Source organism: Alligator mississippiensis, chromosome 9 (assembly GCF_030867095.1).
Source record: "Alligator mississippiensis isolate rAllMis1 chromosome 9, rAllMis1, whole genome shotgun sequence".
Lineage (NCBI taxonomy): Eukaryota > Metazoa > Chordata > Crocodylia > Alligatoridae > Alligator > Alligator mississippiensis.
The window spans coordinates 11,562,730-11,584,585 of NC_081832.1; the positions used below are offsets into that span (position 1 = coordinate 11,562,730).

At 40.6% G+C, this 21,856-nt stretch overlaps 1 long non-coding RNA gene across 2 annotated transcripts in view; it reads left to right on the forward strand.

The window, feature by feature from the left end:
- Positions 1-5,716: 5,716 nt before the first annotated feature.
- The window catches only part of LOC132252419 (uncharacterized), a 37,011-nt gene continuing 20,871 nt past the window's right edge, over positions 5,717-21,856 (forward strand). For both annotated transcript variants that reach the window (XR_009464311.1, XR_009464312.1), the window contains exons 1-3: positions 5,717-6,085; positions 7,337-7,453; positions 11,367-11,440. This is a non-coding gene — a long non-coding RNA (uncharacterized LOC132252419). The remainder of the gene's footprint in view (positions 6,086-7,336; positions 7,454-11,366; positions 11,441-21,856) is intronic.

Below are 21,856 nucleotides of genomic sequence, written 5' to 3' on the forward strand. Positions count from 1 at the left end.
AATCTGCCAAGTGGGCACGCACCTATAGCCTCATGTTTTGGGATGGCACAAATATGACGTATGGAAACTCCAAGATGCATTTGTGATGGACACTTGAGGAGGAAGGACACACAAGTTCCTTTTACTTTCCTCCACTTGTGGCATTTGTAAAAAGACCAGCCAAAATCTTGAGTCGTATATGAGCACAGCACGTTGCAGCGGGCAGCAGGAGGGGAGGGAGACTAAACTGGCACTAGATGTCAATAACTTAAACTGAGCTGGGTATACAGGGAATTTGGCCTATTAAGAGTTATATACATAGACATAATATACTGGAAAGGGCAGCTCCATGTTACTGCACAACAAATGCATTTGAATAATTGATTGGTATTTATTTAACATACAACTGCTGTCATATTACATCTGAATCCAAGCATTCCCACTCTCTCATTGATCGTGGGGCTTTAAGTACCCTACTTCATTTTTTTTTTAAAGCATCAATGGAAGTCACCATCTGTAAGTAAATCTGCCTTGCGCACATGCACTTGGTTTAGACAGACTTTGGAAAATTCTGCATTTGGTTTATGTTGCAGGGCACCTCGGTGCGCCTGCTCCTAGAGAGGGGAAAGCTGCCAGAGAAGAAGCTCTGACAGTACATAAGGAGCCCCAGCGGAGATAACGAGCACAGCTGCAGGTTGCCAGGGCAACTGATAAGGGTCAGCTGGCCAGAAGGGGGCAGGGCCTGGCCTTTATAAAGCCCAGGGCTGAGGCCAGGCTGGCAGTTCCTTGCCAGCAACTGGAGAGGCAGGAGCTCTCGTGGCCAGGATGGGGGAAGAAGCTAGATTGCAAGTATAGTTCATGATAGCCCTGGAGGCTTGAGCCATGATACTAAGTTATAGCCATGCGGTTTGTAGTTATGTTATAGCCTAGAGGCATGTACTTTGAGTTTGTTTGGCTCTGTTTATTGCACCGGAGGTTTGGGTGAGGCTGTAGGGGTTGGAGGAGGCCTCATGGGGGACTCACAAGGGAGTGTGAGGCCCCGGCACCAGTGAGGGCATGCTAGGCCCTGAGAGTTACAGGGTAGAGTCGTGGGGTCAGTTAACCTCAGAAAGGAGCGGCTGAGCCTCATAAAGGGCCCCACAGGAGTGTGGGGGTCCCGGCGCCTGAGTGAGGGCGCAGTCTAGCACCAGGAGAGCGCATTATTCTCACAGCGCCAGTGAAGGCGCAACTGGCAGTGAGGAGCGCAACCAGTGGGTTGCGGACGGGGGATGCAGACCCCGGGTTGTGTGCGGGGGTATGTAGACCCCAGCCCCAGAGAGAGGGGCGGTTTTATCAGGGAACCCAAAGTGGGCACGGCAAGCCCCAAAGAGGGGGAGTGCCATATTAGGGAGCCAAGGATGGGCGCAGCAGATGCCAGCAAGGGTGTCACTTGTGGGGTGCATAGACCCCAGCCCCAGGGAGGGGTGATTACTGAGGAGCCCGAGAGTGGGGCTAGCACTGTGGAAAACCCAGGACAGGGGAAGGGTGCTGCGGTGGACCCAGGCAGAAAGGGTTAGCAGTACAGCGTCCCAGAGAAGGGCAAGGTGCTGCGGTTGCCCCCGAGAGGACAGGGAGTAGCAGCGCGGTGAGCCCGTACCAGAGAGGGTAACAGGGCGGTGGGCCTAAAGGACCGGAGACTCGCTAAGGAGTTCTGTAGTGGGCTGGGTTATTTTGGAGAAGGCCCAGAGCGGGCTAGATGAGAGTCCCAGTGAGGGGCTGTATATCAGAGTGGGCCTGGGGAGAGAGCCCAGAGCAGGCTAGATCAGAGGAGGCCCGGGAGAGCGGGCGTGTAGTTTGACCCAACAACGTCTTTCCCATTAGTGAGGCTTAGGGTGTGGTATTAGGGGTGGTAGGAGCCACACGCCACCCATAAGGCTAGGGTGCCTGGGGAGCACCTGTCATACCTGGAGACCACAGGAGTCCAGGAACACACAGGGACAGAGGTCCCGAGTAGCCGTGCCCAGGGAGTCGTAGGCAGCCTCCCAACCTTGTATTTACCAGCAAGACATGGCAGGCGAGAATAAGAGGGTGCCTTGGGCCGGCCTTGACACGGAGCGAGGGACCTCGAGGAGATCATGGCCCTCCTAGAGGACCCCGCCGTGACAGTTTAGAAAGAAGGAAAGAAGTAGGTGTTGTGTTCTTTCTGCTGCCATTGAACTGACAGTGTTACAAAGAAAACATCTTGCAATTGCCTAACAAGGTTGAATTCGCAGTGGAGGCAGAATTAGCATGGAGTTACCTCCCTTCCTGCAACCCAGGCTCAGTGAGCATGGGAATGATAATCAAGTGCAATTGCCCAAGCGTGCTTCATTGCAGTTGGCAGAAACTGGAGCAGCCCCTAGGCTGCTCGAGCATGTACTGTTGTTAGAAATAGTGCCAAGATGAGCGAGGACTAAATAGTCCTCTCACAGCCTGGACCAATCAGCTACACCCAAAATCTGGCCATCATTTTCATTCTGCACTCTTTCCTTGCAGGAATAATTCTACTGCCTTCTGCATCACGTCTTGTTTTGCATAACGCTATTCCCAGGAATCAAGCATGGGCTCATAATTAGTACTGCTTTCCCTCTAAATCCTGGGCTAATGATGCAAGAGTGATTTAACTTTGTCCCTGTACTCCTACCTTATTTATCAGATGCCTCCGAATAGATAAAAGTTCCCCAATCTGAACAGTCTTTTCATTTGAACATTACCTGAATTACATCCAATATGCAAGTACTTTCTACTGAAGTGAAAGTCTGCTACTAACAGAATCTAATCTGAGGCATTCTTGTCTAATCATTAATTCATCTACTTTCAATTCATTCATCTTTATTTCACCATTTACCTAATGAGGATAATAGGGAGCATCACAATCTAAAGGCTGATCCTTTTTTTCTTTTTTTTTTTTTTTTTTAAAGCAAGCATCTGATAATAATTAATTAATAATAGTGACAACAATAACCTTAATTTTGCAGGTATCCCCTCAGGAGAGTTGTATTTTAATTATAGTTGCCACAAGGACAAATTAAGTCTCCTGGATTCAAGCTTTGGTTTACAGCCTTCACGTTATGGGAGTGAAGAGAAAGCTATCTTCATGTAAAAATAATCAGGATTTTTTTAGAAGCTCCTACAAATGGCAAAGATGAAGAGAAGATAAATACCGCTGATGATATTTGGTATGACATTGGTAATTCTCAGAGGGACTCCACAGTGTAGTGTGCCAGGGTAGATGTTCTTTGCTTTTATGAAGGTGACAGACTTGACCTGTCATGTACTAGTTACACCCTGGACAGACTAGAAATGTCACAAACTGCTAACAGTTACTACACAAGATATAAAAGCTTCTGTTTGAAAAGCTGTGGCACTTGGAAAAAAAGAGCTTAAAAAAAGAGGGGGGAAAAAAAAAATCTAAAGGAAGTTTCTATTTATCTCCCCCACCCCCAATATGACAGTATATGCACCATAAAGAATGTGGGGGCAGAAAAACAATTCTAACAAGCTTAAAGATGCCAAGTTAAATAAAGAAATGGCAGAAGGCTAGAGAGTGCTCAATTATTCGACGGCCATTCTTTTTAAAGGGATCCATAAAATCCAAGCTCAGAGGGGGGTGAGGAATGAATCTAAAATTAACCTAGAGCAGTTGCCTAAATGAAAAGATCCTAGACCTAATTCTGAACTCATCAGTGAATATGATCACAACACTACAAACAGCAGCTACACCAATGTAAATAAGTGACTATTCCAGTTCTTTTCCTCCAATTCAAATTCAAATGCACTGCAGAGTGACCGAAAGACACAGGGTCAGCAAGATACATAAAGTTAGACATCTGCTTAAGTATGTGATTATAAAATTAATAGCCTTACTCACATGCTTAAAGCGTTCTGCGGGAAGAGGGGAGTTAACCGTTTGGTAGCTTGTATGCTGAGGTTTTGTTGTTTTATCTCGTTGGATGCCTATACTGGGGAATAAATATGCATCTCTGAGCTAAATTCTACTGTAACATTTCAAAATTCAACTACTTTAATTTTTATGTGCTATGTGCATCTTCATTAAGACCTCAACTGACACAAGTCATTGTATAAATAGAATGTACTGAATTTCTGCAGACATGTGAATTTTACATTCTATTCTTATGAAGCAGATTTCTAGACTGATGCATCTGCCTTTTGAAAGTTTTTAGATCTGCACTGACATCCATATCTAAAATTAATCCATCAGATCCGTCTCCAACTTGAGTGTTCTTATAGCATTGCAAACCACTTAAGCTTTGTTCCTGGAGTTAATGGAAAGCCATCAGATACCTTTGTGTCTGCATTGCTTTACATCCCGCACTTGCCTAGGGAATACCACCATATACAGTGTTAAAATTGCATGGTTTCCTTTCCTAAAGCAAGCACTCTGTCTATTTGTAAAACATTCTATTATCACACTTCATGATGAATGAGATGTTTTTATTTGTTTCTTTCCTGGCTGTCTTTATAGGATGATCTAAGGTTAATGGCAAAAACACTACCAAAAAATAAATGGTTTCATAGAGTCAAATCTTTCATCAGAGCGCTTTGTTTCAGCAAACTTGGAGGCAAAACAAATGAGTATCTATCTGTGGATGGTTTGAATTCATTCCGTAACTTCAGCCTTAAGTAAAACTTTGGAAAGTTTCTAAGGGTCTTTTTTGCATGTCACCCCACAAAGCTTATCATTTCCTAACTCCAACTTGCAACGAACACTGAAGTCCTCACTCTGAACACCCACAATTTCCCATGGGAGTAAAAGGAGCTCAGACCTGGTCTACATCTGATGTGCTTCTACAACACAAATTAACAGCAATAAACTTATCATGCATTGTTAGGAGGCCTGATCTAAATGCAAAATACTGTGGTGTTAAATCATAATTGTAAAGAGCTGAATTAGTCAATTGATAATGCTGATCACAGTGTACCCTGAATTGCAGTGTATCCTAGCTCAGCATTGACTTAAATACTTGTAACCTGGTTTTTCACAGCTGTATTTGAACACCCCACAGCTGTTTCAGTTATTTGATTAGTCAACATTTTCATCTTAAATTCAAACTTAAACTCTGTGAACATAAGTCTGTATAACTATGGACTTCAATGTAGCTATACAATCTAAATGACCTATCCCCAGTTCCTCAGAGCCAATGCTGAAATGGCAGTGGAGAGTTGAGATCTCTCCGAGTCATTTGCTGTTGCGGTGGCTCATGTTTAATCCAGTGCAAGTTCTGGAGGGTTGTCTCCAAATGTGCTGATTTCTCCCAGAAGCCTTTCACTGTTTATCATTTTTGTTTCATCCTAGTCCAAACCCAAATTTCACAGCTGGCAAATAAACTGCAGTCACAGAGGGAGGTATTTCTGAACCTAACCATTGCCACGTAAAAGAACAATAAGGCAAACAGCACCACCCCTTCCTAAGCCTGATAACTACATACCCACTCACAATGAGATTAATTGGGAGTATCCTTCTGTATAAATGTGGAGCAAGACTCAAACTTCCACCTCTGGCTCTAGACCAAAGTACCTTACACTCACCACCACCCAAACTTCAGGTGTGTATCATATGTGATAAATGATCCTGTATCTTAAAAGGGACTAGGCTCACAAAGCCCTTTCTAATTGTCAAAGGGAACTTGAAAGGAGTCAGGTGTTTTATATAAATGGCCTGAAAGAGCAAAAGGTCCTTATTGGCTGGGGATGGGAGGTGGTGCTAGGAAAGAACCAAGGTTTTTGTGTTGCCTTCAGCAGTTTGTTTGAATTACCCAACTGTCTAGATTAAGGAAGAATCGTCTCTTTCCGGCTGGAGAAGGTGGGCTAGCAACCCTGTCTCAGGTAGAACATATGGACAAATAATTGGCTCCTAGAGCTGTGGGGAAACAGAGGCACCTATAGAAAGAGTATCTCAGAAATTATAGCTAGTAGGACTGTCTTTTGTCTACGTGTGTACACATGTGTGTGTACACATGTACACAAATGGACACGTATATCCAGGTGTAATGAGATGGAAATATTTTTCTGGCAGCAGCAGACTCAAGCCATTCTTCCTGCAGACTTCACAGAAGCAGTGGTTGGGGTAGGTTCCTGTTTAATAATGATGTTTGAAAGCCCAGTGACCTGCATGCTTAGAGAAGCAGATTCTTGGAGAAGGGAGCTCTAGCAGATTTGTCTAAGCTGGGCTCAGAAATTGGTCTGGAAGAAAAGTTTCCACTGTACCTTTGAGTGAATGCCCCATACTGCTGGCTAGGAGAACTGACTTGCAGTCAAGAGCGGTGCTATTTCTTGATGTGAGAGCCCCAGCCCTTGAGCAACGAGGAGTCTAACTAGGTCATTACCTGAAGTAGAAGCTGCCAATTTACACTGACCCCAGAGACCTCGCTGTTTCTAAGTCGATCTAGTTTTTTTGAGGAGCATCTCCAAAATCCTGCATCTTCTACAGCACTACATTTACAGCTCATTTTTGTGCCCTTAAACTCTGGAGAAAACTTGCCTTTGAACCAGACAAGGGTAAACCAACTCTTCTTAATTATTAGATCCAGATGGGAAAGGATGAAGTGTTTTCCATAAACTGCTGAGAGGAAGCTCATTTAGGTAGTGGCACAAGGGATACTAGCTCCTCTGACTTGGATCATAGAAAGTGTATATAGAGAAAAAAGATTCTGCTTGGGATGAAGCCTTATTTTGTGGGACTTTCAGAATTAATGGATTAAGATCTGAAAGTGTTTGGAGCATAGCATTAGTCCCTCCCGGTTTGTGAAGATCAGCTAACAGCTGTATTGTAAAACTTGAAGGGTATCCCTAAAGATCTCAGGGCATATTTTAAGAGGAGGATTGTTGGTCCCTTCAGAACTGGCTGCATTTCATGGGCAGCCATATATAGCACAAGGCAGCATAGTGTGGAGCTATCTGGGGAGCAGTAGGGATGCAGCTCCATTAGCACGACACTCCAGTTTAGCTAAGTAAGGCTGTTAGCAGGGCTCATAACAAGCCAGCTTGGCTAGCTCTGCATGGCACTGTTCTCCAGGTTGCTACTAGACATGTCCTTACTGGTGCTGATATGCTTATAAAGTTTGTGAAGCATGTTGGAAACCTAAAGGATAAACATCTCTCTATAAATTAATAATCAGCATTTCTTATGTTCTTGTTGCATTCTCTCCTATTAATGGATCTTTATCCTGTATAAAAAGGAAATTGCCTGAGAATTCTATTTTTGGCTTGTTTGTATTAATATACCAAATAGTCTCTGCCTTGCTTTTTATAAGATATACCTCTATATGTAGATATTGAAATAACTTGAGATCAAAATTGCTATTCTCTCTCATTCTAGCTCCTGATACCGTTCCCATTGAAGTCAGTGGAAAGGCTTTTGTTGAGTATAATGAGGTGGATCAAAATCTGAGAAGTAGGAAGCTCTTAGAAGTCTGGCACTTTCTGAAGAGCTTAGGTATTATCTTTGTAGACTCCTCTTGGAGCTCTGTATTATAGATTAAGGAAATTCTAGGGAAATGGGTAAAAATGAGTAAAATTGCCTAGAAGATTTTGTAGGACCATTATCATATATATATATATATGTGCATGCCATTTTAGAAGCAGGCTCTAAGTTATGCATTGGTAATGCCAATCATCCTCTTGCTTGCTTGCTTTTACTATATAGCATAATATGCATAACATCCCTACTATTCTCATCTTGACTTTCTCTTCCTTTTTCTCTTGTCTTTGAAGTAAACACTCCTCAAGGAGAAGAGTCCAGCATCTGCTTAGAGAAAATCTAGAGCTAGTCTCTAGCACTGGCTCAGCTTTTAGCACTTTGTTGTAGAAGGTACCAACTGGTCTCCAGAGGCATGACAAGCTGTTTTCAGTCTCATCATTTATAGAAGAAATATGACACATAGCCCACTTCAAATCCAGGTAGCAGTAGATATTCAGTCTAAGCCCTCATTCCTCACTTTATCAAATCTGCCATTGAAAAAAAATGCTGCAGGGGGACATGGCCTGACCATTGTCATTGCTATAGGTATAGGGATTTTGGCTTATGGATCTACTTCTTCCCAAGACTAATTTTTGAGTAGCAAATGCGTGATTAAGTAATTCAGAATGGGGAAAAAATTGAACGTATCAAGATTCTTTGTTTGCTGCCGGTTTGTTCTGGTTTTTTTTCACTTCTCTCCAAATTCTTCTTATGACAAACATCATCATGACATTGTCAGGTCAGGCTGTGTCAATCACATCCCTTTACATTATATTGTATATGTTTATACATTGGGTGGTGAAAAGCGCTTGTGGGTCAGGCAGGAGATTGAAGAGACACTTTTCTGTAGTTTAAATAAAACACAAGCTTTTTCTGAACAGATGGCCAACCCACCCACCATCAGGTAAAGTCAAACAGACCTAATGAATGGAAGGCGAGTGATTCAAATCTCATCAGTTGGACTGGGTTGTTTGTTTGTTTGTTTGTATTAATGAAAATAAGTTGTACAAGGCTAATCGGGGACTTGATCGTGGAGATGCAGGCATTTCTAAAATTTAAAAAAACCCCATCAAAATTAGCACTACATGAAAAACCTCTGGTGGAAGTTTTCCATTTGAGAATTCAGTTCTATCCAAAAAAAAAGTTGCTGAAGTTTACTTTTCTTTTCCCAAAATAACTTGCCTACAAAATTGCCATAATTACTGTTTTAACATCTTCTCCCCTCTTTTCATTTGTGTTTTTGGGTGTTTGTTTGTCTGTCTTTCCTGCGCAAGGATGACACGCAAATTCGTGAAATTCTTTCTTTCTTTCTTTCTTTTGATTGCTGGCTTTTGAAGCAAAACATTGTCCTCTCAAAAACAAGAGTTTATTGCAAACAAAATACCAATGCCAAAATAACAACATCAACATTTTTAACATTTTGGTTTGGATCTGCAACAATATTTTTGTAGGGAGAACTCTCTTCTGTGCACTTTTGAGTTCAGGTTTCATTACTAATCCAAAGAAGAATAAATGTTGAAATTTCCTAATCTTTTGAAACAGAATTTCTATTCACTGCATGGCTCTATTATTAGGAACAAATTGAGTCCCACTAATTCCATCCCCTGCCCCAAAGAAGTTCGTATGTCATAAAAAAAAACCCTTTCTCTCCAGAGTCACTTGAGGCTCAGCTCTGGAATAGAAAAATGAGTTTAATGTACTATCCTGGAACTACCCCTTGTCCCTGTTCATATCTAGGTCACAGGATCAAAGCAACTGATTCTCTACCAATACCTTGAGGTTCCCATATTGCACTCTTTTGTGTGCTCTTGCTTCCTGTCAATGGCTACTTTTAACCCCTTTCTCAGCTAAGGCTGACTTCCAAGGATGCTGAGCACTTGCAGCTCCACCTGGGCTTGGAGACTGCTGTAGCTGTTCAGCATGTTGGGAAACCAAGTTTCTGGTTTTGCAAGGCTATTAAGATAAGCCTGTGTGGGGTATGTTTTTCCCAACCCAATGTCAGGAGTCAGGGTCCCATGTGGGCCTAACTATCTCCAGCTGGCCCATTACCTGCCTGATATAAGCAGCTGACTGCTCATATTCTTCAGGCCAATCAACAAGGCAGGTGCTTGAATCTAACTCTAGCGCCTATGCTTTACTAGGATTCTTGTTTCTTCCTATTGGTTCCTAGTTCCTGCCTCCTAAATCTTTGCTTCCTGACCATTGGCTTGTGCCCCCTTTCTTAATAGCCACCAGCTCTGGATCCTCTGGGTCATGATTTTGGTTTGGATCCCTGCTTCCTGCTCCTGATGTAGATCTTGACTCCATCTTGGTGACCACAAAGGTCTTGGTCCCTTTCAGACCTCAGCCCCTTGATCTACCTGTTCTCCATGCCTTGACTCATGACTCTAGCTTGGACCCTTGTTTCCTGGACTTATCCTCTCTTAGCTGCTGACTCCCTAGCTCTGATGCTGACTGCTCACATTCCAGTTGTCCCCTGACACTTAGGGACATTTTTGTTATGTTGTTCTCATTAAAATCAGGTTTTTTTTATTTTATTTTTTGAAATATTAAATCTCAAATGTTCAGAAAATCCACAAAATGTGGTGTGTGTCAATCAATATGTCGTACTTTGGCAGTTCTTCATTTAAATGTGTTATCTATAATTAGCTTAAATTCTGTAACAAAGTTATTCTGAATAGGGTGGGGGGAGGGAGGGAGGGAATGTGGAGCTTTTCATCTTTGGAAATGTTTAACCAAAATATTTCATAACTTTGCATAAAACTATTCAGAATCAACTCATTCCAGGAAATGAGCTTTTTTGGTTCCAGTTGTGAGCGGGGGGAAAAAAGTGCTGTTGAAATATTCCTGAACAGCTCTACATGAGACTTGGAAAAAAATAAATTTTTAACTACTATTACATTAATATTTAGTTATCTCCCTGTGCTTCCCTTGTCCGCACACCAAAAAAGTACCAAGTACAGCCTCTTATTGACTTTTGGATATTTAGCACTTCAAACAGCTATATAGGGAAGGTTGGTCTTCATTTTTAATGTTAATTTATACTATTATTGGAGAAATTATTCTAGATGAATTTTTGTTAATCCACTCATTGTATGGAAAATCATTTCCAAGACAAACTCATCTACTTCCCCTTTCCTGGCAAGTTTGTTTATTTTATATTTATACCAATTTATACTACATTGCAGTAATTTATACCTTGTTTTTTCTTCAAGGATACATTTTAAATAATAGTTTTTGATCTCTCTCTCTCTCTCTCAATTCCCAGCGATGACAACAGCCATTTTAGTTTGCTCTTTTTTTTTTTTTTTTTTCAAGACGGGTAACATCCTGTCTAAATTCTTGTGTGTTCTTGACATTTCTGGGAGTGTCATACTTTTCTGGCCTCATCTAAGATGACTCTTGTCATTTTGCTTTTTTTGTGTGTGATAGACAAGTATCTATATACTAAAGCAGAACATTTTTCTCTTTTTTGTAAGCTAGAGCTTACTCAAGTACATTGGACAAAACAAGCACCAAAGAAAAGAGTACTTTGTTGGCACAGCAGTCAAAGCACTGACTTGAATTTCTCTTTAAGTGACTTACTGAGTTAACTTATTTGGAAGCAGTGAAATGAAATACAGCAAGTGCCCGACATGTCAAGTAAGAATGAATATCCTTAAATAAAGAGTGAATTTGATATCAGGGAAGTTTCTGTTATTGCCCAATGTTCTTAGATGGAACAGGTGGTGAAGGAAAGTAGTTAATCTTAAAGATTATAGGGTTACCTAGCTGGAAGACAAAAATATTTTATACAAATAAGTTTTCAAGTCAGAACCTTAAACATTGTATTAACATCCTACGCTGAAGTCAAATCTAATCTGTATTTTTTCTCCTCACACTATACTAGGGTCTCCTGCTGCTCTGAATGAGTTGACTTAATAGCAACAGGATTGGACTCTTCGTGGACAAACTATTCTGCCTGTAAGTAAGCTCTCACACCCTGAAATGTTGTGTGAAGGTGGACTTTAGTAAAAAAAAAAAAAAAAAAAAAAAAAGAAGCATGTGTACTTGCATGTGTATAGCTAGATCTGATCAGGAATCCTGTGGTGACAAAATGGTGACTTGTCCAAAAAGGAGGTGGAAGAGACAGGAAAACTGCACTGCCTGATTTTGAGAAGTGCTTTCCTGTCTTTCCTGCTTTCTTTTTCCATCAAAACTTGACCCAAGCAAAAGATAGAGGGACTGATCTCTACCTGGGGTTTATTGGCTTCAGTTGAATTAAATTGATCAACAACAGCTGAGGATCTGGCCCAAAATTATCAATGGAAGCTGAGTTCTAAACCTGAGATTATCATCTTTGACTTCCCATCACCGCGCAGAGGAAGTGGGACAATTGACCAGAATTTACAACTGTGATTAGGCACATGAAAGATGCTAGGTGATATTCAGAAAGATGTCAAACAAGGCCTGGTTGCTAAACAGCTTGCTCTTTTTATCTTTGTTTTCTTCTTACATTCAGTAACCACCAGGAATAGCACGTAACTGGGGCAATATGTATGCATTACATAAATCCTTCTCTGTTTCCTTAACGGATGTAAACCCATGAAATAAAAGCTGTGCTTGGAACTGTAGCTAGTCATCTCTATATCTTGAGGGCACTGGTTTCCCTGGCCCCTACCGTGATGAATTTGATGAGGCAGGAGTGTCTTTACAACACTTGGCAAATTTGATAATAGACACACAAAACTGTGAGATTGTAAATCTCTGTTGAACCATCAACTAAAAAGTATGCATGTTGCCATGTATTTAATATGAAGCCATGAAAGTGGTTTTATGTACCTTCTAATGCACATGGACACTTCCCATTACTGATGACTCCCTAATAATATTACAAAAACAATTTAGTTTCACTCTGATACATGACTATACAACCATTGAGAATGCAATGGTGTGGAGCAAGGGAGATGCATTTCCAGAGCCAGGACTTTGGGGCCTGCTCTAGATTTGTACTGAAGATCATCTCCAGTCAACCCAGTGGTCCAATGGACTGTCTTGGTGTGGGCAGTCCTTTGGACTATTTCCCTACATGCAGATGTATGCCCACCCACCAGCACGATCTCATTATACTGAGATTCTTCTTAAAGTGACAGTACACATTAGGTCATTTACTTGCACTCATCCTCCCTTTAAGAGGGTTTGGCTGTTACATTCTTTAAGAGAATAAAAAATTGAAGAAGCATTTGGCTTTTGTTTAGCTTTGCTTCCCTTTACAGAAACTATTAGCATTGCAGACAAGTTTAGAGAATGTTAAGTTTTGGCTTACTAACGGGAGGCGCAAAGATACTGCAATCTGGTCTCAGTATAATGAGCCCCTTTGTTATATATAAATACTATCATGCTAGCCTATATACAGCAAAGCATTGGGATGTTTTATATTAACAATGCACCAGCACTAAAACCTCAGACAACTCTAAAAAGGCACTAATTATTATTATTAGTGTTTTACACTAACAATAAATGTCAAATGGAACCCTGCAAACAAATAACTACCTGTCACTAAGTGAATGAAAAGCAATCTTAGTAAAGTGAATTAAAACCCAAACAATAGAAAACTCAACAGGCAAGCACTACTAGGGTGGCTTAGCTGTATGGTTGATGCAGTGCTCTTATAAGAAGAGCAGTATGTCCTTGGTTGTGACAGTCCCAATAGTCATGTCTTTTCATTGACACATAGGGCACCTAGTTAGTGGGAGGTGTATAAGCTGATATCAGCTGAAGTGCATCAGCTCTAAGAGACACTTAGTCATGGTAAATGGAAATTGGATACCAGTGGGGATTTAGCTGTTTTATTTATTGTATTGGCTGCAGTGCTTTTGGGGTTTTATCAGTGAAAAATTAAAGTTGGACAGTAGAGCATATATTTGTTTTGGTGACATATTTCTCTTAAATTTTTCAAAGTACTCTGACTGTGTCTTCCAAAGACTTATTTTTTATAAATTGTACATTTTATTTTTCAATCTTCATTTATCTTTGATATCTGATTGACATTTTCAGGACACTCTAATCCTTTCTGCTGAAGGAAGCTCTGACAGTGGCAGTTCTGGCAATCAGCTTCAGAGAGCTCTTCACAGTCTGTTCTTACAACAGGGATGAGGTCTATGACTTAAGAGCTGAAAGGAATTGAGATTTAGTCAGTGGTAAGGGACAGGGGCAGACTACCTAGATGGCAGGATGATCCTTCGTTTGATAAAGCCTAGAGTTTCAGGACTTGGCTCTGTCTATGTAAGGCTGCAGTAACCTTCTGAACTGGGTGGAGTGTAAAAAATGGCATAAATGAGATTAGAATCTACTCCGAGTCTTTGTGATTTTAGACCAGTAAGTTTAAAAGAAATGCTTGTGTGTGTGTGTATTTCTAAACTCTAAATATGTTAAATATGTCGTGTATGCTGAAAAACATAGAAAGAACAGACCAAGACAAACATTCAAATGGTTTTATTTTTCTGAATCCCTTTGATCCAGAATTCATTTTGGATGCTTTCCAAAAGCAGATACCCTCACAAAATTTCCTTGCATTTCTTTTATTGTAATTTGAAGTAGACCGGTGATAGCAATGTAAATGAGGAAAAAATGCTTATTTTTATCAAAGGAAATTTGGTTTGAGTTGAGCACAAAGGTTTGGGTCAACTATTATGGTGTCTGAGTGAATTTACCCAGAGCTCTAGTTTCTTCTTTTGGTAGAAAAGTTTTTCGTTTCTTGGGAAGTTCTTGAGGTGGGACCAAGGGTAACAGAAGCCAAAATAGTAGACTTATTTGGGCTTCCAAGATGGTCATCTTGCTATGACCATCTGCAGGTTAATGTATATGGCCATTGGTTTGTTGAATACATCCTTATCACTGCCTTTATTTAGTTGGACTAATAAAAGATATCACATTTACCCAAACAACCTTGCCTGCCTGGGTCAAGTCCTGCCTTTAGTCATGCATGTGCAAACCATCTGATAGTGGTGGGACTAGGAGGCACCCATCAAAAGGCATCTCTTTTGATGAGGTGACAACAAAGAAGACGACTCATGCACAGGACTGCTTTTCAATAGCAATTTTTGTTTTCCTTCAAAATTTTCCCACCAAGCGTCAGCAGCTCTTTCTGTCTATTTTGAGTTTTATTTAGATTAACAAATTCCACACCCTCGCATACAGAAGCAGAATACAGTGAAAACACAAGCTGCCCTAACAGAGCAATATCCAATAAACATTATGCTGCTCGGAGATATTTGCTGTTTAATCACCCCACAAAAGGACTTGTTCAGCCAAAAGATGTCAGATAGCATCTTGCTAAAGGCAATGGTGCCAGTAGAGCTTGCTTCCAAGATAATGTAGCTATTTTTTTCCCTTCCGTTTGTTTTGTATTAAGGATATTGGCTTCTTGTATCCTATGAGAATCTAAACTTGCCCAAATGAAATAAACTTTAGCCCATTATCTTAATGTGTTACTGTATTCACTAGGAAAATAACTAAGGTGACATAAAGCAAGATGCTATGCTGCAACATCTGCTACTGTATTCTGCAGTTCTATTTACAAATAAGTATCACTGTAGTAAAAGACCAGCATAACCTTCCAGATTCCCCAAGTGGGATAACATTTTGAAAAGTCCCACACGACTCGGTCACTTTCAAATGCAACTTAGGCCCTTGGGAGCCTAAATCCCTTTAACACCTATGATATGGAAGTTACTTGGAACCCTAGAAGCTTATGAAAATGGGACTTGCATACTTTTGAAAACTTTATCCTAAGCAATCAGGGACCGATTTTTAAGAAAATATGTAGGTACCAAACCACATAAATAAGTGCTTTGTGGAATGCCAATACATGGAAGTAAGGCACTTCTGTGAAGGCATCTGTTTGCATCTTTAATATTAAGTACTATGTCTAAGTACTTAAAATCATCTCAGATAGTATGCATCCCATTGGAAGTTAGTGGAATTCAGGCTCCTAAGTGACTTGGATGGTTTTCCGAATTCTAACCCAGGTCTCCACCATGTTAGTCTTTGTGCATACGCAGAGGCAGGCACTAGTTTGAAAAGCTTAGTCAACAGCATTATTAACCTAATGTTATAGATGGGTAGCAGAAAGAGAGGGCACGTGAATGATATGTGAATATGCTGCTGTGTAGGATTCCCTGTCTTCTTCTGCTAAGCACTTTTGTCTTCCCTCACACCTACCTGTTAAAGTAATCCCTTTTCCTTGTTTACCAACCCGAAGTCTTCCTCTTTTTCAGTGTCACCCAGCACCTTTTGTCTTCTTGTGCATCCTTTGAGGAAAGGAAGGGGTTTTTGGCTGTCGATAAAGCACCTTGTGTCTTCAGCACATCTCTAGTAACAATTTACTGTGATATGTAGATGATTTTCTGTAATAATAGTAATTTATTACATGCCTGTCAAATAGGGTCTTGGTGCGTGTGCAGAAGTTTAAGCATTTGCTGACCGATACGACTACAAGATGCCGGTCTGCACTTCTGTTTCACCTGCTAATGATAAGTCAGTTGAGGGCTACAAAGCAAGTACGTCTGCAAGGGAATTCCTGGGTCAAGTCTAATCCCTCGCTATTACAGACAATCATGCTGCATCTCTTAAACTGACAAGGTTCATCTTGAAACTAGTTAGGTTTTTACTCATACTACTTCTACTGGCAAGCTATTCCAGAACCTCATTTCTTGGATGGTTTGTTCTAATTTTGAGCCTAAATTAGTTCACAGCCAACTTCTACCCACTTATTCTTCTACCTATTTATTCTTCAAACATTTCCCTTTGCTCTTCTCTTCTACATCCTGACACCCATTCTGCCCCTGATATTAACTAATTTGATGAATCAATAGAGAGCAATCATCCTCTTTCAGCCTTCTTTTTTTCTAGTTTTTGTAAGACAAGCTATTTAGATTTCTCTTTTGGCCTTCTCATTCCCCTGACAATATTAGTAGCCCTTCTCTGCACATGTTCCAGTTTGAGTTGTCTTTCTCGAACACGGGTGATCAGAACTGTACACACTATTCCCATGTATATACTTTACCAGATGGAGGTCTTATCAGTGCCTTTTGCAAAGGCATTTAATATTTTTTTTCCTATCTTTTCTACACTGCCCGTTGCACCTTAGGGTCTCATTTGCTTTTTTTATGGGCATATCACATTGGTGGCTTATAGTCCTCCTGTGATCAACTAATATATTCACGTCTTTTTCACCGTGATTTCCAAACTGAGCTCCCAATAACTTCTTGTTGTTAGTCCTTAAGTGCATGACCACAGAATTTCATCCCATTTCTATTACTCCAGTCCTTAAGGTCATCCTGTTCTTCCTGTACAATATTCCGATTCTGTTCTGTATTAAGCGTGTCTCCCACCTTCCCGTTGATAAGCAGATTTCATAAACATATTCCTACTTCCTTGTGAGAAGTAATGAAAATAGTAAATAAGGTTGCTCCCAAGACAGATGATTGAGGAACTCTTTTAGTAACCTGCCTCTTGCCTCTAAGTTGTCCACCCCCTCACTTTGCTACCTAGTTGAGGTCAGTTGCTTTGAGTAAAAATAACTCCACTGCTATGCCGCAGCAGACTCTTTCTTTCCAATGGGACAGCAAGGAGGTTATTTTACCTGTTACACAACTCAGGTTCATCTCTGTAGCCACTGACACTAACTATGATTTCTCCACTGTTCCCTTCCCACTTCTGACTAGATCAGTGGTTCTCAACCTCGGGTCACGACCCAAATGAGGGTTGTGGGAGCAATGCCAGTGGTGCCACACACAAAGGACAAGCCATGCCATGCTAGGAGCTCCCCCAGCCGCAAGTCGCTACCACCACACTCTGATTGCAGCAAAAAAATCTTGGGAACCACTGAACTAGATAATATCAAGGGGAAGATGGCTCAGCAGCTCTTCAGGCTTCTGTGGAATGAGACAGGAAGGACTCTCCAAGCCACCCAAAAATTCCTGTCCATTATTATGAGGGCTGTGCCTCTTGCCTTCAAAGTTTAATGAGCTTTTAGTTTTATTTATTTTATGTTTACATTAATTTAAAGTCAAAATTTAACATCTTTTTTTCCCCCTATATCCAGCTTCCCAGGAGTCTAACTACCTTCTTCCTAGCTGCTTCTACCCTTCTCACTGTTATATTATATGAGCCCTTCCAAAGTGTTTTATATATTTATCCTCACGATATTCGTGTGATGTAGGGAAGTCCTATCATCCCTGTTCTATATAAAAAGAACTGAGGCACAGAGAAGTGAACTGATTTGTTCGAGCAAGTCTGATGGAGATTATAGGTTCATTTCCTGCTTCTAAGTCCCAGTCTAGTGCCTTATGCTTTAGGCTCTTATCCGCTACCAATCAAGTTTTTCTTCAAGGTCTCATTTTACTGTTTGCTTGTCGCATTATAGCTACCCAGCTTGAAAAAATGCAGCTTGGTGGAAAGGGCACCCTCCACAGAGATTCATAACCCTTTGCTGGACTTGCACACCATTGTATTAAGACTCAAACTCAGTTTTCTTCCCCAAGTCCAGTCGCTTGGAGTTCTTAAATAGGAGTTCTGTTTTTCTTGCTGAAATGGAAGCCGTGGCCTTGGTTGTTCTCCAAACCATCAGACTTCTTGCTGAAGTCTTATCTTTGGCATTTTATGCAGGGTTCACCTGAGGTAAGCAGCAGCAGCCCTGCAAGCAGAAAGATCCAACACCTCTTATGAAGAGACTTGCAAGGGAGCAAATTGATCTCTTTTGAAAGCTGCAATGTGGATCGAAGTGCAGGACTTGACTTCACTTGACACTGTGTTTATCTGGAAAAGTTTTCATGCAGTGGTTCATTTCTTTTAAAGAGCAGACTGTACTCAGTTACTACGATCATCCAAAGTGATTTTTTTTTCAGAAGAGGATAGTGTTGGTCTCACTTTGTTCCTATTCAAGTCGAGAGAAAATCCTAGAAAGAGGACCCTGTCCCATACTACCAAAGAAGAAGAAAAAACAAAACAAAAACCCCACCGTCCCTTCTCACCTGGCATGCAACTGGCAGTTCAAAAGGTGATGGAAGGAAAAAGAAATCTTGCAGATCCATTCTTCATGATGTACTGTTTTAGTCATATTTGAAGAGCTTTTGCTAGAAGAATGGGTTTGATCTATCTGTGTGTAAAATCTTGTACAACCTCTTAGATTTCCGGAAGGATGTTACCTTCTTGCAATCTTTACATTTCAATCCCTTTAGCAAAACTTTCAGGTCTCATTTCAAGGCAGGGAAAATAATAAATACTGAGCAAAGAAATTAAGTGGATCCACGCATTTTATTAACTGTTTTGTTTGGGTTTTTTTAAGTGCAGATGCTTTAGCTCTTGTCATCTCTCATTTAATAATTAAAGCAGTTACCCCACTAAGCTGCTGACCAACAAAGCAACCTTCTGCAAAGGTATTTATTGATCTAGAATGGCATCAGATATGATGCTTTTGCCCTAGTTCTTGGGTGCTTGGACAATGTTTATTAGAAATTGCATTACATAAAACATTGGCATTCTTCAAGTGAATATGAAATATCAGCTGAGAGGTTATTTCTGGGGGCTACTATACTATTAGGGGTGAAAAGAGGCACTAATTTACAAATGTGAACTCAATGAAGTTGAAAAATTTCACTCTGGCAAATTAGCTTGTGATCAGGTGAGACTAGATCTTTCTTTCTTCCTGGCCTAATATTCTGAAGCATTTAGTACCCACCAGTCCCCACAGGGTGCTCAGCATTTCTGAAACTCAAGCTGTATGATCCTGTGGTTTTGATTTGACAATTTATCTTGTGAAATAGGGAAAATCGTGATAATTAGATAAAAATGTGATTGAACTTGGTTTAGAGGTTGAGTCTGCCAGTTGCTATTGCAAATGCTTTTTTCAACCTAACTAAATGGTCAGAGTCAATTTAATATGTGTTGCTTCTGACACTTAGCAATTTGCTCTTAGGGCAAGCCATTTGCCCTTTTTAAACTAGCCGTGGTCACATTGCTGGATGCGCAGATGACTTTTCATGCAATTGATGTATGCTATTTTTGTTGTACACAGGTGGTTAGCTGTGTTATTCTGGAGTCAGGCAGAAGGTGGGGTAAAAGGAAGGACTTTTTAGAGACCAGCGGCTCAGAGAGTCAGGAGCTTATGTAGACCACAACCTAATTTTGTCAAATGTTAGGAATGGAGCTAGAATCTGATGAAGTAGGTAGTGGCCTACAAAAGCTCATGCGCCTCTGAACCAGCTCTAAAGTGCTGTGTGTGTGTGTGTGTGTGTGTGTGTGTGTGTGTGTGTGTGTGTGTGTGTGCGTGCGCATGCACGCTTGTGTTCCCCACCCTCAGCATGTCACTTCACCAAGTCCATATCATTTTAAATGAAGAAATTTGTAATAAATTGGCATGAAGGGAATGGATAATAGGAGGCTAGAGCTTTGGGCCCATCAACTTAAGAGGAGTAATGCAGGAATGAACCTCCATTGCACTTTGTCTTCTGCTGAGATTCAGGTGGTATATTTGACCAGTCCCAGAGCTCCTTGTTGGCTTAAAATAGTTAGGTCTAAACATGATGCACCATAACTTTAGCCTATTAACGGAGGATATCTCATAAGTATGAACATTGCTGTACTCCCAGGATTGTCTGTGTGCTAAGCTAGCAATATTTACTCTTTTCAACTTGAACTCTGGAGAGTCAGAGAGGAAGTTATTTAGGATTAACTAACTGGTTTTGCAAGCATCCCAATAGTTCTGCATTCCCATTGAACTGAAATAATGGAAGCTCCCTTGAATCCCTCTATTTTATATTTAAAGTCATGTAGCAGGAATATAGTCATTCCTGTTTGCGATTTTCATTTTAGGGCCTTTCTAATGAAAAGAAATGCTCACAAAGTTCTAGCATGTTTAAAAAGACATCCTTCAGCCCCTCTCTCTCTCCTGTAAAGCAGTTGCTATCAATAACATCAAATCTTGGATTAAGTTGGTTCTGTCTTTAGCGAAGGCAGCTTTTTTTTCCCAGTTTATACCTAACTCTGTCAGGGGAGTCTCTGTTACCAGGGCAGTCAATTTTGATTTGTATATCAATAGTGTTGTGTCAGTAGCCAGAGGGTATGGCAACAGGGCTTTCCATAAGCTTTTATTGGTGCTGTTGCTGGAGGATTGTTTCAAATTAGCTGTAGTCTCATAAAAGTACAGTATAATGTTATGTCCTGCTTGTAAACAAAATGGTGATTAGTTAATTAGTGCAGTAAGAGAGGCAGGCAGATTTCTTGAGAGGGTAGATCCTTGACCGTTCCTTGGAGGTCTAATTCTCTGAATGTTTGAGAATGCTGTAGATCACCTTTTTATTACTTTGGACTAAGTACACCCCAGGCTCAATGCAGTGAAGCATGCTTCCAGCAGCAATGAATTTGGCCCTCTAGGTCTGTCTCATTCTTGTCCTTGAGCATAGGCTCTTGAGTAATACTATGGAAGTGTCTGTGAGACACCTGCTTGAGATGGACTGAAGCCATTTAAATTGGATTCCTATTTAGATTGCAAGCAACCCCAAATTAAATGGTTTCATTCCCAATTCTTTAACATACAGAGTGGGTCAGAACATAGCTGTCACTTCTTTAAAGGAATATAATGCTTTTGCACCCCAAATTTCTCACAGACTATTTCTAGGATTATGAATTTTTAAAAGTATTTATTTTTCTTTCCAGCTGAAATCCTGAGGATTCAGGATTTTTTTTTTTTAAATCCACATAAGTGTGCATGTGTTTCCAACTGCCTTGATTTAGTAGTTTATTTTGTCGCACACCCGTTATCCATATCCTGCATATGTAAGTAGCGGCTCATTTGTATACTTAATAAATGCCAAATACATGCAGACTTTAAAACCTGCTATTTTTTAATTTCCCACTACTTAATTTCACTCCTATTAAGAGTTATACACATTCACATTCATTCTATATTTAACCCTTTCATTTTAATTTATCATTACATTCTTTTATAGAAGTCTGAGCCAATAATAAATAGGCCAGGCAACGAGTCCCATCTCCTGCCATTGCAGTAGCCAAGAATTTGTTGGGACATTTCCATTCTCTATCCCAAGGTGGTATAAATGCAAAGGAAGCAGTTTAATATGTTGACAGCCAAAATGTCTGAAAGACAAGGGAAGCCTAGGGATAGGATAAAAAGTAAATAATTTTTTTGGATGAGTCAGGACAGTCTTCCTCGAGGGAATAGCAACAATCATTTCATTGCCTTCATACAAGATGGAAGAGAAACATCCATACAGTGGGAAAAACCAGGCATTGTTTCTAGGGCCTAAGCTAATGTCTGTTGAGTGTTCATATGAGGAGACCGGGATGGAGATCTCAAATAGTAGGACACAGCTGTTA